General features: G+C 41.7%; 1 long non-coding RNA gene across 1 annotated transcript; it reads right to left on the bottom strand.

Moving 5' to 3' along the window:
• Positions 1–8,184: 8,184 nt before the first annotated feature.
• On the bottom strand, positions 8,185–10,393 carry LOC124466359. The gene is made up of 4 exons (XR_006955924.1): positions 9,750–10,393; positions 9,562–9,624; positions 9,398–9,472; positions 8,185–9,271 (listed from the first exon to the last, which is right to left on the bottom strand). It is a non-coding gene; the product is annotated as an uncharacterized LOC124466359 (long non-coding RNA).
• Positions 10,394–22,454: the final 12,061 nt, after the last annotated feature.

The following is a 22,454-nucleotide window of genomic DNA, read 5'->3' as shown; positions in this document are numbered from 1 at the left end:
GAACTGTTAAAATTAAAAGATAATAATATGTATAGATTTTTTAGTTTTTTGTAACCTTTGCGTTTGTTTGCATTTACTTTGTTGATCTTTGATGAATATCGTGGGCCAAAACAATTGTTTGTATGCACAAAGTTGCTCTTTAGTCAGCTTTGAAGAATATTGTGGGCCAAAACAACATCATCTGTTGGAGTGTGTTCATGTCTACACCCTCTGTGGGCCACCACCCCATGTCCAGGTGGAAGATTCCTATTTGTGCAATACCACTAGAAAAGGGCCAGGTGTTCCATTACGTGTTTGATTCCCTGACAAAGACTTGATGCCGAAGCGTGTTGGAGAATGTTTAAAGTGACAAAGTCATTGTAATTGTTTTGAAAGAGAGTGTCTTGGAGTTTCCTTGTATTTCCATTCTGTACTGTAATTTGAACCTTTACTGGATAATCGCTGTTTATCCCAATTACAGTGAAATGGAATGGGCTTGTCTGTGCTATAATGTATTTGATTGGAAGAGATATGTGTCAGTTTTTCATTTACATACATTCCAGTCAACTTTAGAGACAAAAGATAACATCCATCCACCTGGCAGTGAGAGAAACCAAAGTGCTGAGGTAAGGAATGAATGATGAGAAAAAGGAGGGATGGAAGTAGAGAAAAAGAGACAGAGAGGGGGGACTCGAGGATATATTGATGAGCAGGTCCATCCAAACAGAGTAGGTGAGTCTTTGATGTCTCATATGTGGGGGATCCCTCCTTACAGAGATGGAGGAGGTAGTGGAGAGAAGGGATGAGTCATTTCCGATAGGTCATTCCTAGTAGGTGGAAGGTGATCCGCTGGTGGACAATATCCTAGGGCTGTGAAAATGAAACACTCTTAATCCTTCTGTTCTCTCCCCCAAGCTTAAGCACTTTACTAGTTTTTCCATAACTCACTATGTTGAAAAAGGAGGGCTACTTTTAAAAAGAAAGTCTGGATAAGTGGATAGGCCATATAAAGTGGGATAAGATGGCCACCACTGATCCTATAATCAATCACTTCACTCATTCGCTGGTCTCTCCTGATAGTGAAATGGGCATTCCTTTGTAATGTGTCATGAGTTAAAGTGGAAAACCAAGATTTTGTTATTTTTTTGCACTGTGTAGCAGAATGATGTTTTTGGTCTTGATAGATATAGACAGATAGATAGATTTAGATAGATTTTATTGTCATTCAACAGTACAGCTAAGTCACATAAGAACGAAATGTTGTTCTACTGGCTCCTAAGTAGTGCTCTAACTATAAATAAACAAACAGTACTCCTGTGCGGAGTGAATACAAATAAAGGCAGATAGATACCATATAAAATATAAATATTGCACTGGACTATAGGCTACATGAGTGTATTATTGGCATTCACTCTTTTTTATTTCAGGTCCATCAATCAAACGTCTCCAGTCATGTCATAATATTATTTCGCTATCACTCACCTATCCTACTAAACTCTCTGTGCCACCTGCTTCTCTTTTTCTGTCTCTGTCACTATATATGACAGAGACAGAAACACTATATTTACTATATATTATATACTATATATACAGGGGTCAGGTGGCTGAGTGGTTAGGGGATTGGACTAGTAATCGGGCTAGTAAAAGGGCTAGTAATCAAAAGGTCGCTGGTGATTCCTGGCCTTGCCAAATGACGTTGTGTCCTTGGGCAAGGCACTTCACCCTACCTGCCTCGGGGAGAATGTCCCTGTACTTTCTGTAAGTCGCTCTGTATAAGAGCGTCTGCTAAATGACTAAATGTAAAATATATTTCTCTGTCTCTCTCTTTCTTGCTCTGGCAAAATATTGCAATGCTCTTCAAGGCCTTTAGATGGCAACATACCCAAGGTAGTTCTATTCCAAAATCACAAAGTGAATACAACCTTATATGTTACTGAGCTTCTATGTGTGCAAGGATCCTTCTATAATATGTATTTATTGGCCTGGTACACAGCATATGTCTTTCAGACTGTCTGCATCGAATCATCATTGCCCCCACTGATGATTTATGTTTTTTTGTATTACAACAACTTAGATTGGTCATCTGAATTGTGTGCGTCAGAAATTATCTACTTACACTCTACACTAGTTTTGTTCTCACACTTATGGATTTCCATGAGTTCTAACAACTTCCTGGAGAAGGTTTAGACGGAAGTTTAATCCGTTTGATGTGCAATAATTTAAAACGTATGTAAGAAAGAATATTCTTATGGTGATTATGGCCTTATTATATCAATGCCAATACGAGACCAACATTGTGTTAAGTGTGACATGTTTACTAATTTAGCTCGCTTGTTGATCCCTACATGGTATCATTGGTACAGGTAGTAGGTATAGGTATCCACAGCTTATGGGGTCAGTCGTGCAAGTCATATGTGGAAATATCCTACTCAACTTGCCAGGATTTTTGAACTGCACAATCTGTTTCAGAAGTGACCTTCCTGATGTGACCAGACTCAACACAGCTCAACACCAGTTGTGTTGAGTCTGAGTGTATGGGTATGGGTAGACCGCAGGAGACTGGGAGGGAGGTGGCTCAATTCATATAAATTGTGAGCGTCAACTTCATCAGACAGACAACAAGAGAGAAAAAGTGTGTGTGTGCTGTGTGACGGCCTCCTCAGCCATCAAGTGGCTACACCTGGGCCCGCAGCACGCTTTTGTTTTGAGTTGTGGCAACCTTTTGAGTTTTGTTAATACACCTTTCAACACTGCTTGCTATCATGAGACACTCACACCCATGTACACCACTGACTTGCATACCTCATGTCTAGTTATGTTAAATTAGTATTCTTTAATAAAATACCACAGCATTAGTCCTCGCGCCTGTGTTCCCCTTTGTTCTGTCGCAACCCCCGAGCCGGGTTCATGACATGGGGGCTCGTCCAAAGCTCTTTCGTTTGTTGTTGTGTCGGGTTTTTGGTCGTTTTGCTTTGGGGGAGCATATGCGCTGAGGTTCGGATTTTGGCTGTGTTTATTTTGTATTTGTGCTGCTGAGTTTTGTGCTGCTGCTGTGGACATCGTTCTGTTGGGGTGAGTTGGTGTTCGGCGGGGAGGGTCGGTGCTGTTTTAGGTACTGGTTCTTGCCGGCGTGGTACTTGCGAGACACGCCGGTTTTTGTTATGTTTGTTTGTTGTGTTTGGGGGTAACTGTGGTTAGAGCAGTTGTCTCGGGGGCACTTCCGTGGTTTGAGGGGGTCGTCAGCGTGCTGACTGCCTGTTTCTACTCCAGCGGGCTTTGGTGCGTAATTACCCGCCACAAAGCCCCTGAAGACTAAGGTTGAGCTGGCTGTAGTGGGGGGATCCTCTCCTGTGGGGCTGGGCCCATTTTTTGGCTTCTGAGAAGCAGTTGGGGTGACATGCGTCATTCTCACATTTGCGCTGGCAGACAGCAACGCATGGAAACATTCATATATACTTCATTATCTTCACCCTGCCCTACATACAGAAGCAAGATGGCTCCTAAAAGGATCCTGATTGGAATCGCTGCACTACTATATCTGTGACTCACTAGGACTACTGCATGGTTGACTGTATTTAACAGTAGATGGGTGCAGGATAACTGGCCCGTTCCAAAATCTCCCACTCCGTAAACATTCTGGGATTCACAAATGTTTTCTTATGTGGGATTTGTTCTTGGGTAAGAACAGAATTTACGCACACCCAAGAGCACTCTTACGCACAATTGAGAGCTGACATGTTTGCGCAATGCTTGAACTTCTTTTACACACAAGCTCAACCAAGACCAAAACAATTGATTTTTACTGCCCAATTAACCAATGCTTTCACACTGTATGTCGGAACAGATAACATCATGTTCAAAACCTAACTTATTGGCTAAAGCAAAGGAGAACAGCTGTTCATATTGTAAATTGTAACACTAACATATTTTATTCCATTTCTACTGAGAAACAGCTGGTTGAAGTTATGCAAATACTCTAATCACAGCTGATTCCCAACTAGGAAACACTCAGGTGTTGAAGTTCTTTCAATTGCATGACCATAAGTGTAGAGGCCAAAGTACAATTCATAGTAATGTGAATAAGCGCAAGTCACTTTGTGGGAGGGACTCCGCCGCTGTTGCTATTATACCGGCGGGATAAATGACTTTGCGCCTGGCGCAAATCTAAAATGGGTTGGTCTGAAGGAGCTACGTTACTAATGGGTGTGGTTTGGGCGTAACGTGCAATAAACCAATCAGAGCGTCATCTCACATTCCCTTTAAGAACAGCACTTGTTCCATGGCGGATTGCTATTATGACGGCAGATTTGCCAGGCGCACGCCAGGAGGGGTTCACAGCCGAGGAGACCGACGTTCTCAACAGGGCCGTAAAAGATAGAGAAATGACATTGTATGGGAAAGGCAGAGCAGTTTTCTCATTGCACTAAATTGCCAGCTCATGCTGCTCATTCAAATTCTTATTTTTATACATATTTTATTTTTTAAATTGTTATATTTTTTAATTGTTTAGTTCTTAGAATTAGTTTAACCATTGTAAGTGTTTACTTAATTTAAGACAGGTAGGCCCTATATGTTTATTGTTTGCACCTTCCTGCCACAGTAAATTCCGTGTTTGTGTAACATAGGCTACATGGTGAATAAACCGAATTCTGATTCTGATTGAGATGGGAGAACAAACCCACCCAAATTAGCTTCGGTTAAACAGGCGTGGGAGGTAATTGCCACAATTTTTTAAAATCAAGTTCACATACATAGAGATATCTCAGGAAAATCTTTTTATAATCATTGAAGAAATGTAACCCGCCATAAATCAAAACAATGTAAAGTAGCTTCGCAGCCTCGCGAGCATTGCGCACGGACCAAGCTTGCGCCCTTAAAATAGTATCTGAATAATACGTAATTGACTTTAAACCACGTTTTTCCTGGTCAGTGGTGGAATTGTTTTTCGGAAAGTGCAAAATAGCACCAGGGAGCGTTTGCGCCGGAACACGCCTACTTTTTCGCTGAACCGCCCACGGGAGCGCAAGGTAATTTCGACTTGAGTCTGTGGAGGGAAAAGTCAGCTTTGTGTCGAGTGCAAACTAGGAATGACACTTGCGAGATGGGTCATTCATTTTTGTTCTGAATTTCTGCTACAAAATAAACAAAATGGACTAAACCCAACAAAACTCAAATGTAAAGAGGCTTCAAAAGAAACGGTATTGCAAAACACAATCTATGATCCATATACTGTGAGACCTGACACATAATAGAATGCAGTTTCTGTAATTTTATCTGATGTTTGTTATGACATGTGCTATGATTGATTAAATGTTCCTGTTGAAAGCGAATGTGTGTTAGTGTTTTGGTAGACATGGGGGGTATTCGTGGTAGCTCACTAAGCGGTTTAGCGAGCTAATTTTCAGGCTAAGATAAAACACGCCCCTCTTTTTGGGTCGTGGAAGCAACTTTTGATAAATCACCATAGTAACATATCAATTAGCACTAACCTGCTCGAGAGCAGGCTAACGTAAGTGTAGCTGGATAAGCTTGCCACACCCCCAGAAAATAATTGGCAGCTCCATTTTTGAGAGACCCAGCTGACCAAGGAGATATATTCTAGTTCGATTAGCTTTCCATACCAATAGAGTTCTTCGCGATCGCCAAGATCCTTTATATCACACGGATGAGGTCTTGTTTGAGCGATATCGATTCAGCCGACAAGGTCTCATTTATTTGCAAGACCTTCTCGGGCCGTACATTGCAAATATCACACGCCGCAGCAAGTTTTATGCTTTATGAGCTTATGCTGCTGTATGTGAATATGTAACGCTATGTTTTAATAAATGTCTTATCTGTTGTGCCTGTGGTTTTTATGTTTCACTGTGGGAGAGTGGGAAACATCATATCAATTCCTTTTTATGTCTTGACGTGAAGAAATGGACAGTAAAGCTACTTGAAACTTTTACTGTGCTTCAGACTCTCTGCATAGCCTTGAGGTTTTTCATGTCAGGTAGGCACATTTTTAGACAGTATAAGCGATGCAGAAAACATTGGCAAAGCCACAGCATGCATTGCTGTAAGACAGTGGTTCTCAACCCTGTCCTCGGGGACCCCCTGTCCTGCATGTTTTAGATGTTTCCCTGTTCCAACACACCTGATTCAAATGCATGTTCGTCAATGAAATCAAAGAGGGATTTACACATAGGCCTACATGCATATACACATATATAGGGTGATATCAGGTAAAATGGGCCATCAGGTCAAATGGGCCATTTAAGGTTTGGGGGTTCAAGCCCTGACAAGTAACAGGGGATTTGATTGCTTTATGGTTGCTATGGAGGGCAGGCCAATAATTCAAACAAGCCTGCACCAGAAAGCTGCATGGTAAGTAGCCTGGCATACCAAATCTAACTAAACTATTATAAGGATGATAAATCTTTTTTTTTTTTTACATGCTCATAAAAAAACTATGCATAATATCTGTCTTGGTGGCATCAATCACAAATAATGTTGTTAGTTTGGTATATGAACACATTTTTTGAAAAAGTGATGTTTTTCTTGGTGGTCCAATTTACCTTAACCCACTGAGGTAAAATGGGCCATCATCGGTGTCCCTCACAAACACACATACACATGTGTTGGAGTGTGTGTGTGTGTGTGTCACACCATGACCCCCCCAACAGTAATAATGGTAGTGGATATTTTAGGCACAGTGTTCAAGTTCAAGTCTTTTATTTGTCAGGTGCACAGAACAACACAAGGTTAGACTGGGCACTGAAATTCTTCAGACAAGACAACGCAAGCACCTGGCATAACACAACATATAAGTACACGGAACAAAAATACATCTGGGTCAATCCTGTTAACCGGTGCCTTTTAATGTCCCCAGGAAATCCTACTTCATAATTGCTGTAAAATGTTACAAATGTTTATTCTAAAAGGCTTTAATTATAGGTGTAGGTCTTCCTTATCATATAAATAACCAAAAAGTGTCTTTAAGACAATTAGTTTGTATTTTAACCACTTTTGTATTTTGTACACATGTTAATTTTGCCATGTTTTGCCATGTCCCCATCACAAATGATCAACTCTTACAATAAATATCAGTCATTAAATAATAAAATATTCAAATTATTTGCTCATTATGTTGTAGACCAAGTTAAAATCTTTCTACTTAGACATATTTTTTATAAAAAATAAATAAATAAACCCTATTTGGGGGGAATTACTTTGTGTCCCCCCAAAAAAGTTCCACCCTGTTAGGTTGTAGTTTTTCCCTCTTAAGAAAGTAGCCTACACTTCCCATGACACAAAGTTCATGAAATTATATCATTTCCTGTGTCAGGAATTCAACTTGGCCAACTGAAGTTAGTATGAACTTTCAGATTCATCTTTTTTCCAAGTTTCATAATGTCAACCTGTTCGTCACAACCTTAAATTTCCACCCTGTTAGGCTACTTTGTTAAGAAAATAAATAACATTTTTCAAATATGGTTTTATATAAGAATTAAAAGGCTGTATACATGTAGGTTCTCATGCTAGCTAGATCATGATCACTCACAGAGCTAGGGCTAACATAGTTAACAAAATTCCCCCCTGTTAGGTTCCACCGTTAGGTGTGTACAGCTAACAGGGTGGAAATATTGTTAGAAAATGTAGTAACATAATAAGTTGCATACAATATTTGTCATGTATTTGCAACAAGGGACATATAATGGACAAGAAAAGGTAAATATTGTTATGCCTTTACATTTTTTTAAACTTTGTGATTGTTATTCATATGTCTTAACAGGGTGGAATAATGTAATGGTCCATGTCTGAACGAAATGCCCATAATTATAGGATTTAAGTGCATGAGCTTGGCCAATATGTTTTCCAAACAGTTAAACATATCTCTTTCCTGATTAAATGTTAAAAACGTGAAAAATAAATAATTTCGTTTTCAGAAGTTACCAGGTCCAAAAGGCACCGGTTAACAGGATTGACCCATCTAACATTAGGGTAAAATGAGCCAGGTATAGGCCTACATCCCCTTAAAAAAGGAAGCTTGGTGATATCAGAACATGCTAGCACAGTGAGGCGTTTGGTAAGAGTGTGTGTGTTCAAGAACTTTGAAGAACGAAATAATGAAGAGGCAAAAGCTATCCAGGGCGAAATTTAAGAAGAAAAGAAAGGAAGAATAAGAGAAATGTGCAAAGGCGAAAGGTAGCGTAAGGGGCCCCATTATCGTCCACCTAGCTCTCGACGCTCATACAAATTTCACAAAAACGTCGATAAAATACTAATTAAAAACGTCAAGTCAAAGCATTGTACTTTAATATATACTCGTGTATTACAACATTCCGGTTATAAAAACGAATAGGGATATGCCAAAAAAAAAAAAAAAAAAAATATTTTGGCAGTCAGGGGGTCCCATTATCGTCCACCCCAACTTTCTAGACCCAATTATCGGCCGAGACCGTTTTTTCAGCTAGTTTGTAAAGGAATAGTTGCCACAGAAACGAAATAAAGTAAGTTTACGATGTGTATACACCTTATATTGCATGTATACCAAATTACAGCCTCCTACTTTGTTATTTTAATATTCAAACATGCTTTCAAACCATAGGCTTATGTGCAGTGCAGAACGTCCAGAGCTAGCCTAGCTCTAGCCTAGCTCTACCATGTCATGTTATGCAGCGTCAAACTTCGCATTTTCGTTGAAGAGTGATTGAACAGACGGAAGAGATTCCCCATGGCTAGCTAGCTAGACTAGGCTAGCTTTGTCAAAGTGATAAACATTGACGAACGTGACGACGAAGTCTACTAACCTAGTCATGGTGGTCCGTTCTGTCTGTTCAACCACTGTTCAACGAAAATGCGAATCGTCCGGTTTACGCTTCCTTTATTCCTCTCATCTTCAGCTGAGGACATCATTCCCAATTTGAGTGTATCGATACCCTCTTTGCTTAAACTTGGTCTCTTAGCCTAACTATTAAAAGTAGTGTTTGGTGTCCTACATTTACACATTATTTATATTAGGTTAAGTGTACACATTTATCATTTAGGTTGTTTGTTTACATGAAACCAAGCATGATAAGACACAGCAAATCAAATAAATAAATTTAATTACACATTCATTCAACACAATATGTACAGTAAAAGTCCCCATCCTCCTCGTCCTCCCAATCCACACAGGAGGAGTGGAACCAGCGCTCACAGTATTCACACTGGACCCATGACACCACCTCGACATTTTTTTGAGGGGAGTCAGTCTCCAAACACGACCGACAGAGACTGACCCCATCCTCTACCACTGTTGATGGTCCAGCTAAGAAGACAAAGCAGACAGAGTACACTTTACTACACAATTCTATATTCATTGGGTTCTCTTCAATACACACCAGCTGTGACAGATCAATACACATGATTGGCTACACTGGGTTCACATGCTTACCTGTTGGTGGTGTCATGGGCCTGGTGAGCGCTGGTTCTTGGGAAGACGAGGAGGGCGGGGAACGGGTTCTTGGCTCTGTCACACAAAAAAAGTAAACACGTTTCTTAAACAATCAGCTTTTTTTCTTTTTGCACTAAGAAAAATTAGTGATTTTGACTTTTTACCAGATGAATGATAATCCGAGTGGGTTGAAGCTGTGGAGGGAGGATGGGTTGGAGGTGTACTGGCTACAGGGGGAAGATTTAGAGATCTTAAAAGTTTCGAGACGTGAAATAATTTTTGTTTTCATTCTAAGAAAAAAATCTAGACTGCTAATACAAAACATAATGAGTACATTACAATAATATATTACCCGCTGATCTTTTCCTTTTTACAGTGGAGGCGGGCAGTTGGAAGGTAGAGGCAGGCAGTCGAATGGAAGGGCGCGGGCCCTTGTTGTTGTTGGGGGAGCCTCGTGGCTAGGAGTGGGGCAGTGGGCTGAGGGACTGGCAATGGTGTTGCCAGAGATGGACAGAGCAGAGGTGCTGGGGGGTGAAGAGGCACGGCGGCTGGAGGCTGGGGGGGGGCTCTTCCTGCCGGCGGTGGTCCCAGGACCAGTGGTGGTGGTGGAGGAGGTTGCGGGGGTGTTCTTCCTGCCGGTGGCGTTCCGTTGGCGGATGGTGGGGCGGGCCGCCTTTAACCGGGCCCGCTCGCTCCTCTCCTGTGCCTTTTGCGCCCTGAGGGTAGCTACCGCCTGCTCTTTTTCTTCACGCTCCCGGAGGAGCCGCTGGTAGTCATCTCCCGTGATGACCCTTGCAGCCACAGTCAGCCACCGCTGTTGTTTTTTCAGATAGTTGCGGGGTGCCAGGATCTCTGCCAGGTCCGATGGGATGAGCCCTGCTGCCACCAGGGGATGAACAAAGGGATGGGGAGCTTCGGGAGGTGTCAGACACAACCAGGGGAGGGGAGGTGGGAGGGTAGGTGGTGAGGTCCAGTGGAGGGGAGGTGGGAGGGTAGGTGGTGAGGTCCAGAGGAGGGGAAGTGGGAGGGTAGGTGGTGAGGTCCAGTGGAGGGGAGGTGGGACGGTAGGTGGTGAGGTCCAGTGGAGGGGAGGTGGGACGGTAGGTGGTGAGGTCCAGGGGAGAGGAGGTGGTAGGGTAGGTGGTGAGGCCAGGGGAGAGGAGGTGACAGCAGGGGGGGCAGAGATTCCTGGCGTGGCTGGAAGGGTAGGGTGTTGGCTTCAGATGGTCCAGCGGCGTCCTCCGGGGCTCTGGTGGGACCTGGAGGTGATGTCAACGGGAGGAGGCGGCTGGTGTCCACCACGGCGGGGTTGAAGGGGAAGATGCCGCACTTCCTGAAACCTGCATCCACAAATCTCCGGTCTCTGCACCGCTCGTACGGGCTGCCTAGAGTTAAAGAACAATTGGCCTTAATTAATATAAAATAATTTTTGTAGAGGCAGAGATTGCTGGCAGCCTTAGCAAAATCTGCCTTTAGGGAGGAAAAAAATCCCACGTCGAGCGGTTGCAGGACATGGGAGAAATGTGGTGGCAGGCACAGGAGCACGACACCTTCCCTTCTGGCTGTGTTGATCACCTCCAGGTCCAGGTGGCTCTTGTGTCCATCGAAGATCAGAAGCAGGGGGCGCTCCCTCACGGCATGTTTTATGAAGTGGTCCTGGAACCAACGCCGGAACAGTTCTGAGTCTATGTACCCCGAGGGACTCTTGCCAAATAAGGTCCCTCGGGGTGCTCCTGTGGTGTAGGCCCCCCCCCCCCGGGAAACCATTCCCATAGATAATGAAGGGGGGGATGTCGCCTCCAGCCGCGTTCAGGCACGCCAGCACCGTGATGTGGTCCCTGGTGCCGGGTTACCCGGCCCTTCACCCTATCCGCCAGCGTAATCCGTGGCACATTTTTCATTTTGGCTGCCTGCCTCACTGATACACCCTCCTCCTCCACTGCTCTCAGAGCCCTTAGGATGTCTTCCTCTCTCCACAGCTTACTTTTGCTAATCTGGCTCATCTAAATAAAATGTTGATATTTGTCACTACCATAAATTAATAAACTACTATGTTATTTCTGTTATCTAGAGTTCATAACAGTCATATGAATAGCTATAGCTATCTATGATAAGCTTCAATAATAGTTGATGTCTAAAACAAAATGCTTGCTTTCTAATTCAAAGAAAATTAATACTTATTATTACTATATTGTCTATAGGTTACCTCTTATATATATTACACTAAACACAATTTAAATAATACGTTTGTAGCCTATACCACACTCTTAACCAACATTGTAATGTGCTTGACAGAAAATGGCATGTATCAGTTGTTATTTTATTGATATTCTCGTATTTTAAAACCAAATCCAATAGTAATACCTGCAATCAGAACACACTAGCTGTAACCTGATTGAAATCCTTGTGACTGAATGTATGGGATACATTGTAACCTAGCGCTAGGTTGTGCCTTGTTAAAACTTTCAGTAGTGGACAGCTGCGAGAAAAACACCAATCCAAATGTTGTCATGGCATCATATTCACTAGAGCATTTTCTTACAATATGTAAGAAAATGTATCATCTGGATCTCTTATTGAAGTGGGCAGTTGTCAGATACCCAGTAGATGATATGATATAAAATTAGATCGAGATTGACAACTGACAGTTTGATTAACTACCCGCTAGGCTAACTAGACTATCTTTCGACCGTCGTTTTGTAGCTCTATCGCAAATTTGACATCGTCTAAAACTAGCTGGCTAGCAACATACTTCTTTAACAGTGTATTTAAATATGAATATGTTCATGTAGGGGGCTGTAATTTGGTATAAAGACAATATAAGATGTATCGATATCGGAGAGTTACTTACTTTTTTTGCTGCAGCAAACCGTCTTCTGAAAATTAACGGTAAAAACGTTCTCATCTGGTGGACAATAATGGGGCCCCGAACGTTGGAGATTTAGAGTGGACGATAATGGGGCCCCTTACACTAAATCCTTAAATTCTAGTCTTAGCCTATGATGAATTCCAGATAAGAAAACGGTTCATGAATGCGTGAATTGCCCCGGGCACTTTAGTGGAGTTAAGAAGAAAAGATGTACCTTATCATTGAACGTTTTTCTACTCCCTGTCACATAACTTAGTTCTTTAAGGATTTTACAGTAGCCTACATCAAAAATGATATGTCCATTCATTCTACGTTATACAAAAAAACACGATTAAAATAGGGGCGCACATATATAGCCAATTAGCCAGTGCAACAACACTACAAATATCTTACTCGTTGCATAGCACACCCAATAATTGCCGTGTTTGTCTTCCTTAATGTCCTTAATGCCTAATGGGTGTGCTATGCAACGAGTAAGATATTTGTAGTGTTGTTGCATTAGGCATTAAGGAAGACAAACACGGCAATTTGTCAACAAGTGAGGAATACTGGTAAAAATCCAAGTGTTGTATTGTCAACTTTAGCGAATGGATTGTATGTAATCTTGCTAGATAGTTAGCTAACACTAGCTAGCCAGTGACTTCTGACGTTCCTTGTTATTGTCATTCAGTCGAAACATCAGTTCAAGTTCAGCTGTACCACAATTTGCGTAATTTTCGATGTGTCATGACATTTTGGTGAATTCCGTTTTGTCTAATTTTGTTCAGGGAGATTGATTGCTTAAAATGAGTGAATATGTACGGTGGCCCTGAAGTGCAAATCACACCCCCTAATATGAGTACACTTCTAAGATTGTTGTTTGCCAGGCATCAACAGAACAGAAGACTAAAAAAACATTATTTGCAGGCGATGAGTGAATGTGACCGTGCACCGTGTGCACCGTTGAACAGGGGGGCGTGGCCGGAGCGTGGTTCAACATAGACTTGACATTTTCTCAGGGATTTTGTTCTTTATTTAATGTTTATTCATCGTTGTGATCGTTGTTGTGTTTATTTGAAAGAAATGCAGTCTTGCAGGGCAAAATAAAGCTTTTCAAAATACAAAAGTGGAAATACAATAAGAAATGCCATTACCAAGACAAAACCCAATGTACCCCGTATACCACAAAGTCCAGGTTGTCGGAACGGGTGCCATGGACGTGCATTCGTAGTGACCATCTTCGGGTGGCTGTAGGCAAACTTCTTTCAGGCAGTGCAGTCCAATCGAACCAATTGCAAACAACGATCAAATTTCCAAAAGCCACTTTCAAAGAACTGCATTATGCGACTCTGAGCTTTCCTTGGTACTACGCAGAACGCATATCCTCTTCTTCCGCCTCCAGACAAGGTGCACGCTTACAATGGCTAGCGTGTATCCACGTTGCTCTCCCCTCGATCTTGACCGCTGAATTAGTCGTCAGAAGATTCTGGAATGGCCCCGTCCACTTTGGAGTTTTCCAGGACTCGCGTTTCAAATCCTTCACCACGATCCAGTCCCCTGGTTTCAGATCATGCAGCGGACTAGTCACTGGAGGAGGAATGGCCTCCTTTACCTGTCTGTGGATATCACATAAAGCAGACGACAAGGTTGCACAGTAATTAAGAATTACATCCTCACATTGGTCGGTTGTAGGTAACTGACCTTGTGTCGGCCCAATCCCTGTATTCGGTGGCCTGCCGAACAGGATTTCAAAAGGACTTAATCCATATTTGGGTCTAACTCTAGCCCTCGTCTGTAACAAGACAATCGGGAGAGCCTTTGTCCATGCCAATCCCGTGTCCTTACAACATTTCATCAACTTTCTCAAACCTCAAAGTTCCGTTTTCTCGCTCAACTGCACCACCGCTTGCTGGGTGATAAGCACAATGTTGTCTCAAATCAATCCCAAAATAACTTCCTAGCTTATTGCAAATTGCATCATTAACAAAGTGTGAACCATTATCACTACTTATTCTCAAAGGAATACCCCATCTAGGTATTATCTCAGTTATCAAAGCCTTCACAACAGTTCCTGAATCAGCCTTTGAACTTGGAAAAACTTCAACCCACTTGGAAAACATAACAATAACCAAGCAATATTTCTTCCCCTCACTAGGATTCAATTCAATAAAATCCATCTGCAAGTACTCAAATGGCTTCTCTGGATTTGGCTGTGAAGACTGTTGTGTTTGAATTCCTCTGTCTATGTTACTCGTAACACAAATGAGACACTTCTGACAAAAATCCTTTTGCATGCCAAAATTGACGCAAGCTTGATATCATACCACCCTTAGAGGCATGATCTTTCCCATGTGTCAACTGAGCAAAATATCAAAACAGATGTTTAGGTAAACATGGCTTAAGCACGCGACCTTCATCTTGACCATACAAAATCCCATCTCTATTCACACATCCTTCCTTTTTCCAAAGGGCCTTTTCCTGTGGTTTGGCCCAAGTTTGAATGTCCTGCAAACTTAAATTTGTCAAGTTAGGGTTATCTGGACATGTCAACACCATCTCCCCATCTCCCACATTTTGTAAACACAAACCAACTTCAAAACAAATACAAGTCATTACATCATTGCATACAGGTAATCTAGAAGCTGCTTTGGCTGCATCATCCGCTCTTGCATTTCCCTGTTAAATGTAATCTGTATTGTTAGTGTCAAGTTATCAGGGGATCTTAGTTTCTGCCCAAACTTGAAAAGGGCCTTGGTCATCAACAGGGTTAAAAATGGAAACAACTCAACTCGCTTATCATTAAAAACATCAACAGATAACATTATCAACCCATTGTCCTACCAGTAGCATCCCTGGAAATGCCCAGCAAGCCAAGTCCCCAATTCACCAACCGTTAGCAGTCACCGTGTGCTTTACCAACCTCACACACACACTACCTGCGTTTAAGTAACCCTGCACTTCCTATTTCCTGGCATGAGGACCACTTCCTGTTTCAGAATAAAAGTTGTAGAACAAAAGTCCCTTCCCAGTTACGATCTGACAGCACACCTCCCACTTGAGCTCCTGGTGCCAGACCCAAGGAGGTCACGTCACTCTTTTCTGGAGCACGCCGACCTTCTCTTCATTGCTACTCCACTGGAATCAACACAACAAGACGCCTGACGTCTCTGAGTAGGAATGTAGCAGGAATCTTGTTGGAAAGCTTCCTCACCGCCGACGTTCTCCCACCATGCTCTTCACGGGATGGCCTCTTGACTGGACAACTGGGGAACGTTCTGACTTTGACGTCTTTGCTTTCACTTTCCTGCAGATAACGCAATTGTCCACTACTTTTTTGACAATCCTTCTTCCCTTAACCACCCAGGCTCTTCTTCTCATCCTCAACAGTGTACCCGCTATACCCTCATGATTGACATTGTGAGCCTCTCGTCAAGCAATGTAGAAATCCACGCGTCTTGAAGGAGAATAGGCACTAAAGATTTGTCTTCTCTGAAGACCTGAATCCTGCCGCTGCAGAGAAGGAGTCCATCTTTGTGCCTAACCACTACTAACCGGTTAAGGGTAGTGTCAGGAAATGTTGCGCCTTCTTGAGCTGCCAAGCAGAGAGTTCTGAAAGCATACTCACAGTCTTCAACATTGAGCACAAGAGTTTTAGATTCTTCTTTTGAGGGTGATGCCTCCCACTTTGATTTCTTTCCGGTCTGGTCTTTAAGGCCGATACAGAACAGCAAAATTTGCCTCCCACAATCAAAACACATTGCTCGCAACACTGTTTCCAGAATTTCTCAAAGATGGCTTAGACCGCTTTCCAGAAACACAGTCATCTTAAAATGAAGAATCGCCTCATTGACAAAAGGTCTATGGCACAGTCCATGACGATCTCCTTGCCAACAATGATGTATGAAGGCCGACTCTCATTTCCGATTAAACCACACAACATGCACTCTCAGGGTGACCAACAAGATTATTTCAAATAACAAACAACAATATTACAAACATCTAACTGAACGAACGCAACAACTGAAATCCCTTGCATAGCTGTTGTAACCAAACTATTTACCACAAGTCTTGGCGTTTTTTGACATGCCGCACTGCATGCTGGGTACCCAAGAGCGCTGACGCTGATGATCTAGCTGTGCTCCGACTGCGTGATATGACGAAATGCTACTGACGCGCTTAGGTCCCAGCGTCTCCTGAAATGTAACGCGTCTTTCTGCCTTGAAGCTGCGTGCGCAACATCATCAAGACCCCATGTATATGTCAAGATAACATCCAAGCTAACAATTTCGCCAAATCTGACAGCAGCTTTGTATACCATATGTAGCCCTTTTGTTATGGTTGTTTGAGTTAAACAACTTGCTACAACTTAATGAATTTAATGGCTGTTAAATGTCAAATCCAACTATACATTTATAAAATCGGAGTCAGATGGCTGAGCGGTGAGGGAGTCGGGTTAGTAATCAGAAGGTTGCTGGATCGATTCCCCGCTCTGCCAAATGACGTTGTGTCCTTGGGCAAGGCACTTCACCCTACTTGCCTTGGGGGGAATGTCCCTGTACTTACTGTAAGTCGCTCTGGATAAGAGCGTCTGCTAAATATGTAAATGTAAATAAAAGAGAGAGTTCCAATCAAATCTGAATTATTTTTAAACCTAGAGGTTTAAAAGACAACCTTTGCCTAAACTGACATGCACCAACTCAGGGAACTGAGTTTCAACATCCATTTACACATTTAGTCTCTATTTTTTACTCTACTCTTAAGGCATAACTATGTTTAACTTAATGTCTGCACCTCTCTGTCACCAACTCTTGAACTCTGTTGAGCAGGCCTCTGCATGACCCTCCAGACCTGTAAAAGTGAAGAAAGGATCCATGTCAGTTGTGAAAAATGAAGCTTTTTACATCTACACTTGACATAAGCTAGTTTTGACTGTGAAATGCAGTGGCATTACTTGAGCTTGAATCCAAATGTGTTGAACTGATGGAGACCCGGCCATGCAAAGTCACTCAAAACATTTGACTCGATTCCAGGCTCTGGCAAGAGTATTTAGCTCTAAACTGGTCAATATACACATCTGACCAAAGACCAGCTCAATCTTTGCCTGTAAACTGATTCTGACTGTCAGAGACCTTTAAATAGGCTGACCGAGTGAAACTAGCCTGGCTAACGTAGGTCGCTTTCTCAGGAAAATAACAAATGAAATCGGCTTGTTTTGAAAGATCCTATATACTGGCTATCTTCAGTAGACTCTTGTCTACAAAAAGCAGCCCTCCCTGACGTTTTAGGACTAGAATTTAGTGAATTACAATATCGTTTACACACTGCCAGTGAGTGAGCGAGCCGAGTCTGTCATTGAGGCTAAGTCAAAACAACCCTCGGGACGCAGTCTCACTCCACTTGCAAGTTTTCCACAAATCACAAAAATAATCGGAGCATCTGGCTACAAGCACAATTCCTACATCTCCTAAAGGCTTCCCTCCTCGAGGTTTGGTAACAAACACATTTTTGGTGTCGACCAAACTGTAAAATGGTGAACTTATGAACATGACGCGACCAAAACATGGCTGCCGCCTAAGCCTATGCGGTCTCCCTGGCGTATAGGCTTATTACAAAGACTTTCTCGACCCAAATCAAAAATCTGAGCCAACAGGTCTGTGGGGAATCGCTTGTTCTCCTAAAAGCTGCCCTCCTCTACCTTTTTGATTAATTCGCCGAGATGCTACATGATTCACTAATTACACAGGGAGAAAAGCTAGCTACTTTTCGAGTTCGGTTTTCCGTCACTTCAAACTCACGATCTAAAGGTCTCAAAGTGCTCAAACCTTCACCATAATTCAAGAGTAGTGTACTTTCACAAACCAATCATTGATTCTAGCTTAAAATGTGTAAAAATAGGACTTACCGAACGTGGCTGCCTCCAGCATGGCTATTAGGCAATTCCAGTTGAAAACAACAATGGCCGCCGAAAAATAGTTTATATTCGTAACAGCGAGCTGCGATTGGGAGCGAAATGAGGGTGAGGGTGGGGCTTGGTCGGCACACCATTTCCAGAAAGGATGTGTGTGCGTCTCGCCAAGCTCGCGCGTGTCAAGGGAAGGCTGAGTGTGTGAGAATTTGGAGCACGCGCGGGGAGGAGCAGGGGAGAAATTCATTGGAAATTTCCCTAGAAATTATCCAAGCATGCATGTTTCGAATATTCACCAAAAATCGACCTTTCATCTTACAGTCAACTTTTTCACAGATTTGTGTACTAAACATTCTCAAGAGTTTTCAAATGAACTTGTGATTGAACCTGAGTGTCTTTTTTTGACTGGCTGATGTTTAAAGCATTATTTTAGCGTTAGCAGTACATTTGATTTAATGTATATCAATCATTTTTGGAGATATGAAGTTGCCTTTGCACATGGTAACATGTTGTAGTGTCTTCCACCAATATATCAAGTTTAGTGTTGATATCTCAGAGATTTGCTGAGATTTGATCCAAATTCCTGTTTGGTTGCTTTGTTGCAGAATTTGATTGGCTGTACCGGACAAACGGTTTTGACATTCAAAGAGTAAAGTAATGCCTGAATGAGGGTTGCTCTGATGTTTGCTATTTTTGGGGAAGATTGGAAAATAATTGTAGGAGGAGTAGGCTTTCAAAGGTTTTTGATAAAACCGGAAATTACGGGAAATCTATATAACTGGCAATTGATGCGATAGGGTGTGCTGAAGTCGTTGATCCAGGGAATCCAAGGTTACCACATTTTTGAAAATCACTCATAAGGTTCAAAAGTTGCGTGTGTAGACAAAGGAATCACTTAATAAAGGCAAAAAAAATCAATAGTTATTGGCCAAAACACATTTTTGCTTCCTGTGGCCACGCCCAGTGATCACATGACACCAAATTGTGTGGACATTCTTATAAGAGGGTTCCGAGTCATCTTACCTAGTTTGATGTTGATCTCAAAGATTTGCTGAGATTTGATTCAATTTCCTGTTTGTTTGCTTTGTAGCCGATTTTGATTGGCTGTACCGGACAAACGGTTTTGAAAATCCAATATAAAAGTAATTTCTGAGTGAGGGTTGCTCTGATGATGATGTGTGCCAATTCTGGGGAAGATTGGAAAAAAAGTGTAGGAGGAGTAGGCTTTCAAAGGTTTTTGATAAAACCGGAAATAGCGGAAAATCTATATAACCGAAAATTGACGCCATTGAACTCGTCTTGATCCAGGGAATCCAATGGTACATTTTTGAAAATGGGTCTTATATTTACATTTAGTAGACGCTCTTATCCAGAGCGACTTACAGTAAGTACAGTTCCCCCGAGGCAAGTAGGGTGAATGCTTGCCCAAGGACACAAGGTCATTTGGCTCAGCCGGGAATCAAACTGGCGACCTTCTGATTACTAGCCCGATTTTCCACCGCTCAGCCACCTGACTCCCAGTTCACCTGTCTTATGGTTCAAAAGTTACGTGAGTAAACACAAGTCCAACTTTGACCCGTTGGTGAAGCTAGAGTAGTCTAATGGGAGACATGAAACTTGGTGTAAGTATAGAAGTGACTGTCCTTAATGAGTGTGCCAAATTTCAAAAAAAGTTACCATATGGTTCTAGGGGCTGCCATTGACTTCCATGGTACAAAAATAATAAAAAAAAAAAAAAAGAATAAAACTAACAATAACAATAGGTTTCCTCCTTACGGAGGAATCCTAATAATACCACCAATAACAATAGGGTTCCTTCCTACCATAGGAACCCTAAATAAAACTAACAATAATAATAAGATTACTAACAAAAACAATGGGTTTCCTCCTACCGGAGGAACCCTAATAATACTAACAAAAACAATAGGTTTCCTCCTACTGGAGGAACCCTAATAATAAGAATACTAACAAAAACAATAGGTTTCCTCCTACCGGAGGAACCTTAATAATAATAAAACTAACAAAAACAATAGGTGCTTGGCCCCTAATAATTTTCTTTGAACCTTCGCAACGGTTAAAAGAAAATGCTTCACTTTGTTTTTGTATGCGGTAAAGTTGTCGCAATACAACGGTGGGTCACAATGACTGATGGGTCAGAATGACCCGAAGAGAACACAAGGGTTAAACACTAGCGTTGGCCAATCATAATGGTTTCTTGTTTCTTGTTACGTAGCAACAGTTGGTCATGGTAAACATTTCTAGTTTTTAAAATTTTAAGATGGAGAAACTTATTGTATTTGTGGCTGCACACCCAGTCCCTGTTCAGAACAAAGTTACGTAATGTGACGAGCCTGAATTTAAAGATTACAATTAAAATAATAATGCATGGTGCAGGGTTGCTGAAGTTGTCAGTGTCCCAGGTGTGTCTTTTATACTTTAAATTCTGTCTTGTCACATTACGTGACTGTTCTGTGCCACTGCTAGCTCGCTAGTCCAGCCAACACACAACTGGTTGAGTGACCGGTGGAGTAACTGTTATCTTGCACTTGTAAAATATGCACAAATGTTGCGTAAACGTGGTATTTTGATTGATATTGTGAGTACATTAACCCAAGTCTGCACGCTTGTCCATGACAACAACAGTGACCGTAGAGAACTACAACTCTGTATTACAGTTTTTCTCAATTGGTTTGGAATTATTGAAACAGAAATTACATTCTCAAAGCTCCACGTGCATTTAGCAAAATAGCCTATATGGTTCAGCACAACTACATAGATCACCTTCAAAAGGTCATATCTCACCCAAAACAGTTAAGTCATGCTTCAAAACCAAATCATTTTCTCATATAAATAGTCAGTGCCCCCAAAATGAAAAGTTGCTTCTCGATTGCTTTGGCTCATCTCTCGAGAAAAAAGAGAACATTCTCAAACCTTTAAATACATTTGCCAAAATAACCCAGATGGTTCAGCAAAACACCACGGAACACCTGCAAAGGGTCATCTCTTTCCTAAAACAGACAACTTATCAGTCAAAACTAAATCCTTTTCTCATACAAATAGTCAGTGCCCCCAAAATGAAAAGTCCCTTTGGCATTGTGTAAACACTGCAGGTCAAAATGTTTAGATGTTTTGTCAGTATGGCAGTGAACCTTAGAAATATCCCTTATGTGCACTGTGCTACAGTTACTGTAGTAGATGTTTTCTTTCCAGAATACAATGTGTCTCAATCTACATTTACATTTATTCATTTAGCAGATGCTTTTATCTAAAGCGACTTCCAAGAGAGCTTTACAAGAGTGCATAGGTCACTGATCATACAGTAACAACGCGATAGCCCCAAACCATTCGGGTTGCCAAACCATGAAGTATACATTGTGAAAAACCCAAATACAGTAAGTACCAAAGAGAAGAACCATAAGAGCATGTAGCCAAAACAAGTTACAACTAAACAACATGAACCTCAAAAGTGCAAGAGTGTACCTGTAGAAAAGCAAGCAACAATACTGTAATGTATGCTTTATGTTTTGGCTAACCACAATGTTTTTGGGGGTATCTCGTTGTTTAGGATCATTGACCTATGCACTTTTGTAAAGCTGTCTCTTGGAAGTCGCTTTGGATAAAAGCGTCTGCTAAATGAATACATGTAAAATGTAAATGTGTATCAAACAGAAAAAAGATTACAGTAATTCAAGAGTAGCCTACAAGGTTTCACATCACATATTGCACTTACACTGCCATGGAAATTGTTACTGTAATTGCCATACATCATGGTTACTGTTACAGGAAATGTGTACAGCACAATATACTTTCATACAATAAGCACATCAAAACTAACATTATGTATAACCTACACTAGTAGTATGAGTAACCACAGTAAGTTTCAGGCAAGTGACACTTTCCTAGTCAGAGTTAGCAGGGGGTGCATTACAGTAAGCCTGGCATGAAATGCACCTCCTCTATTGTCTGTTCTGTATATCCCAGCATCAAATGATTCCTATTGTACACTGAGGGGACTAGTATGAGTAACCACGGTACTTTTCAGGCATCCTAGGCTTCCTAGTCAGAGTTGCAGAGGGTGCAATTCATGGCAAGAAGGAAACACATACAGTAAGAAAGTAAAGTAAAGCTGGAGTTTCACTAGTTGTCGTCCTCACTGTCTGTCTGGACACATATTTCAATGACATCACATCTGATCCATATTACAGTATATACCATTATGTTTTTCATGGTATTATGTGCCTGGAAGATTTTGACAGTGGAGTGAACTATTGTGCAGGTGATGATGTACACAAGGAAATTATGCC

This window comes from Hypomesus transpacificus, unplaced genomic scaffold, assembly GCF_021917145.1.
Source record: "Hypomesus transpacificus isolate Combined female unplaced genomic scaffold, fHypTra1 scaffold_96, whole genome shotgun sequence".
Classification (NCBI taxonomy): domain Eukaryota; kingdom Metazoa; phylum Chordata; class Actinopteri; order Osmeriformes; family Osmeridae; genus Hypomesus; species Hypomesus transpacificus.
The sequence above is the reverse complement of the archived record's forward strand: the minus strand, read 5'-3'. Positions and strand labels throughout refer to the sequence as shown.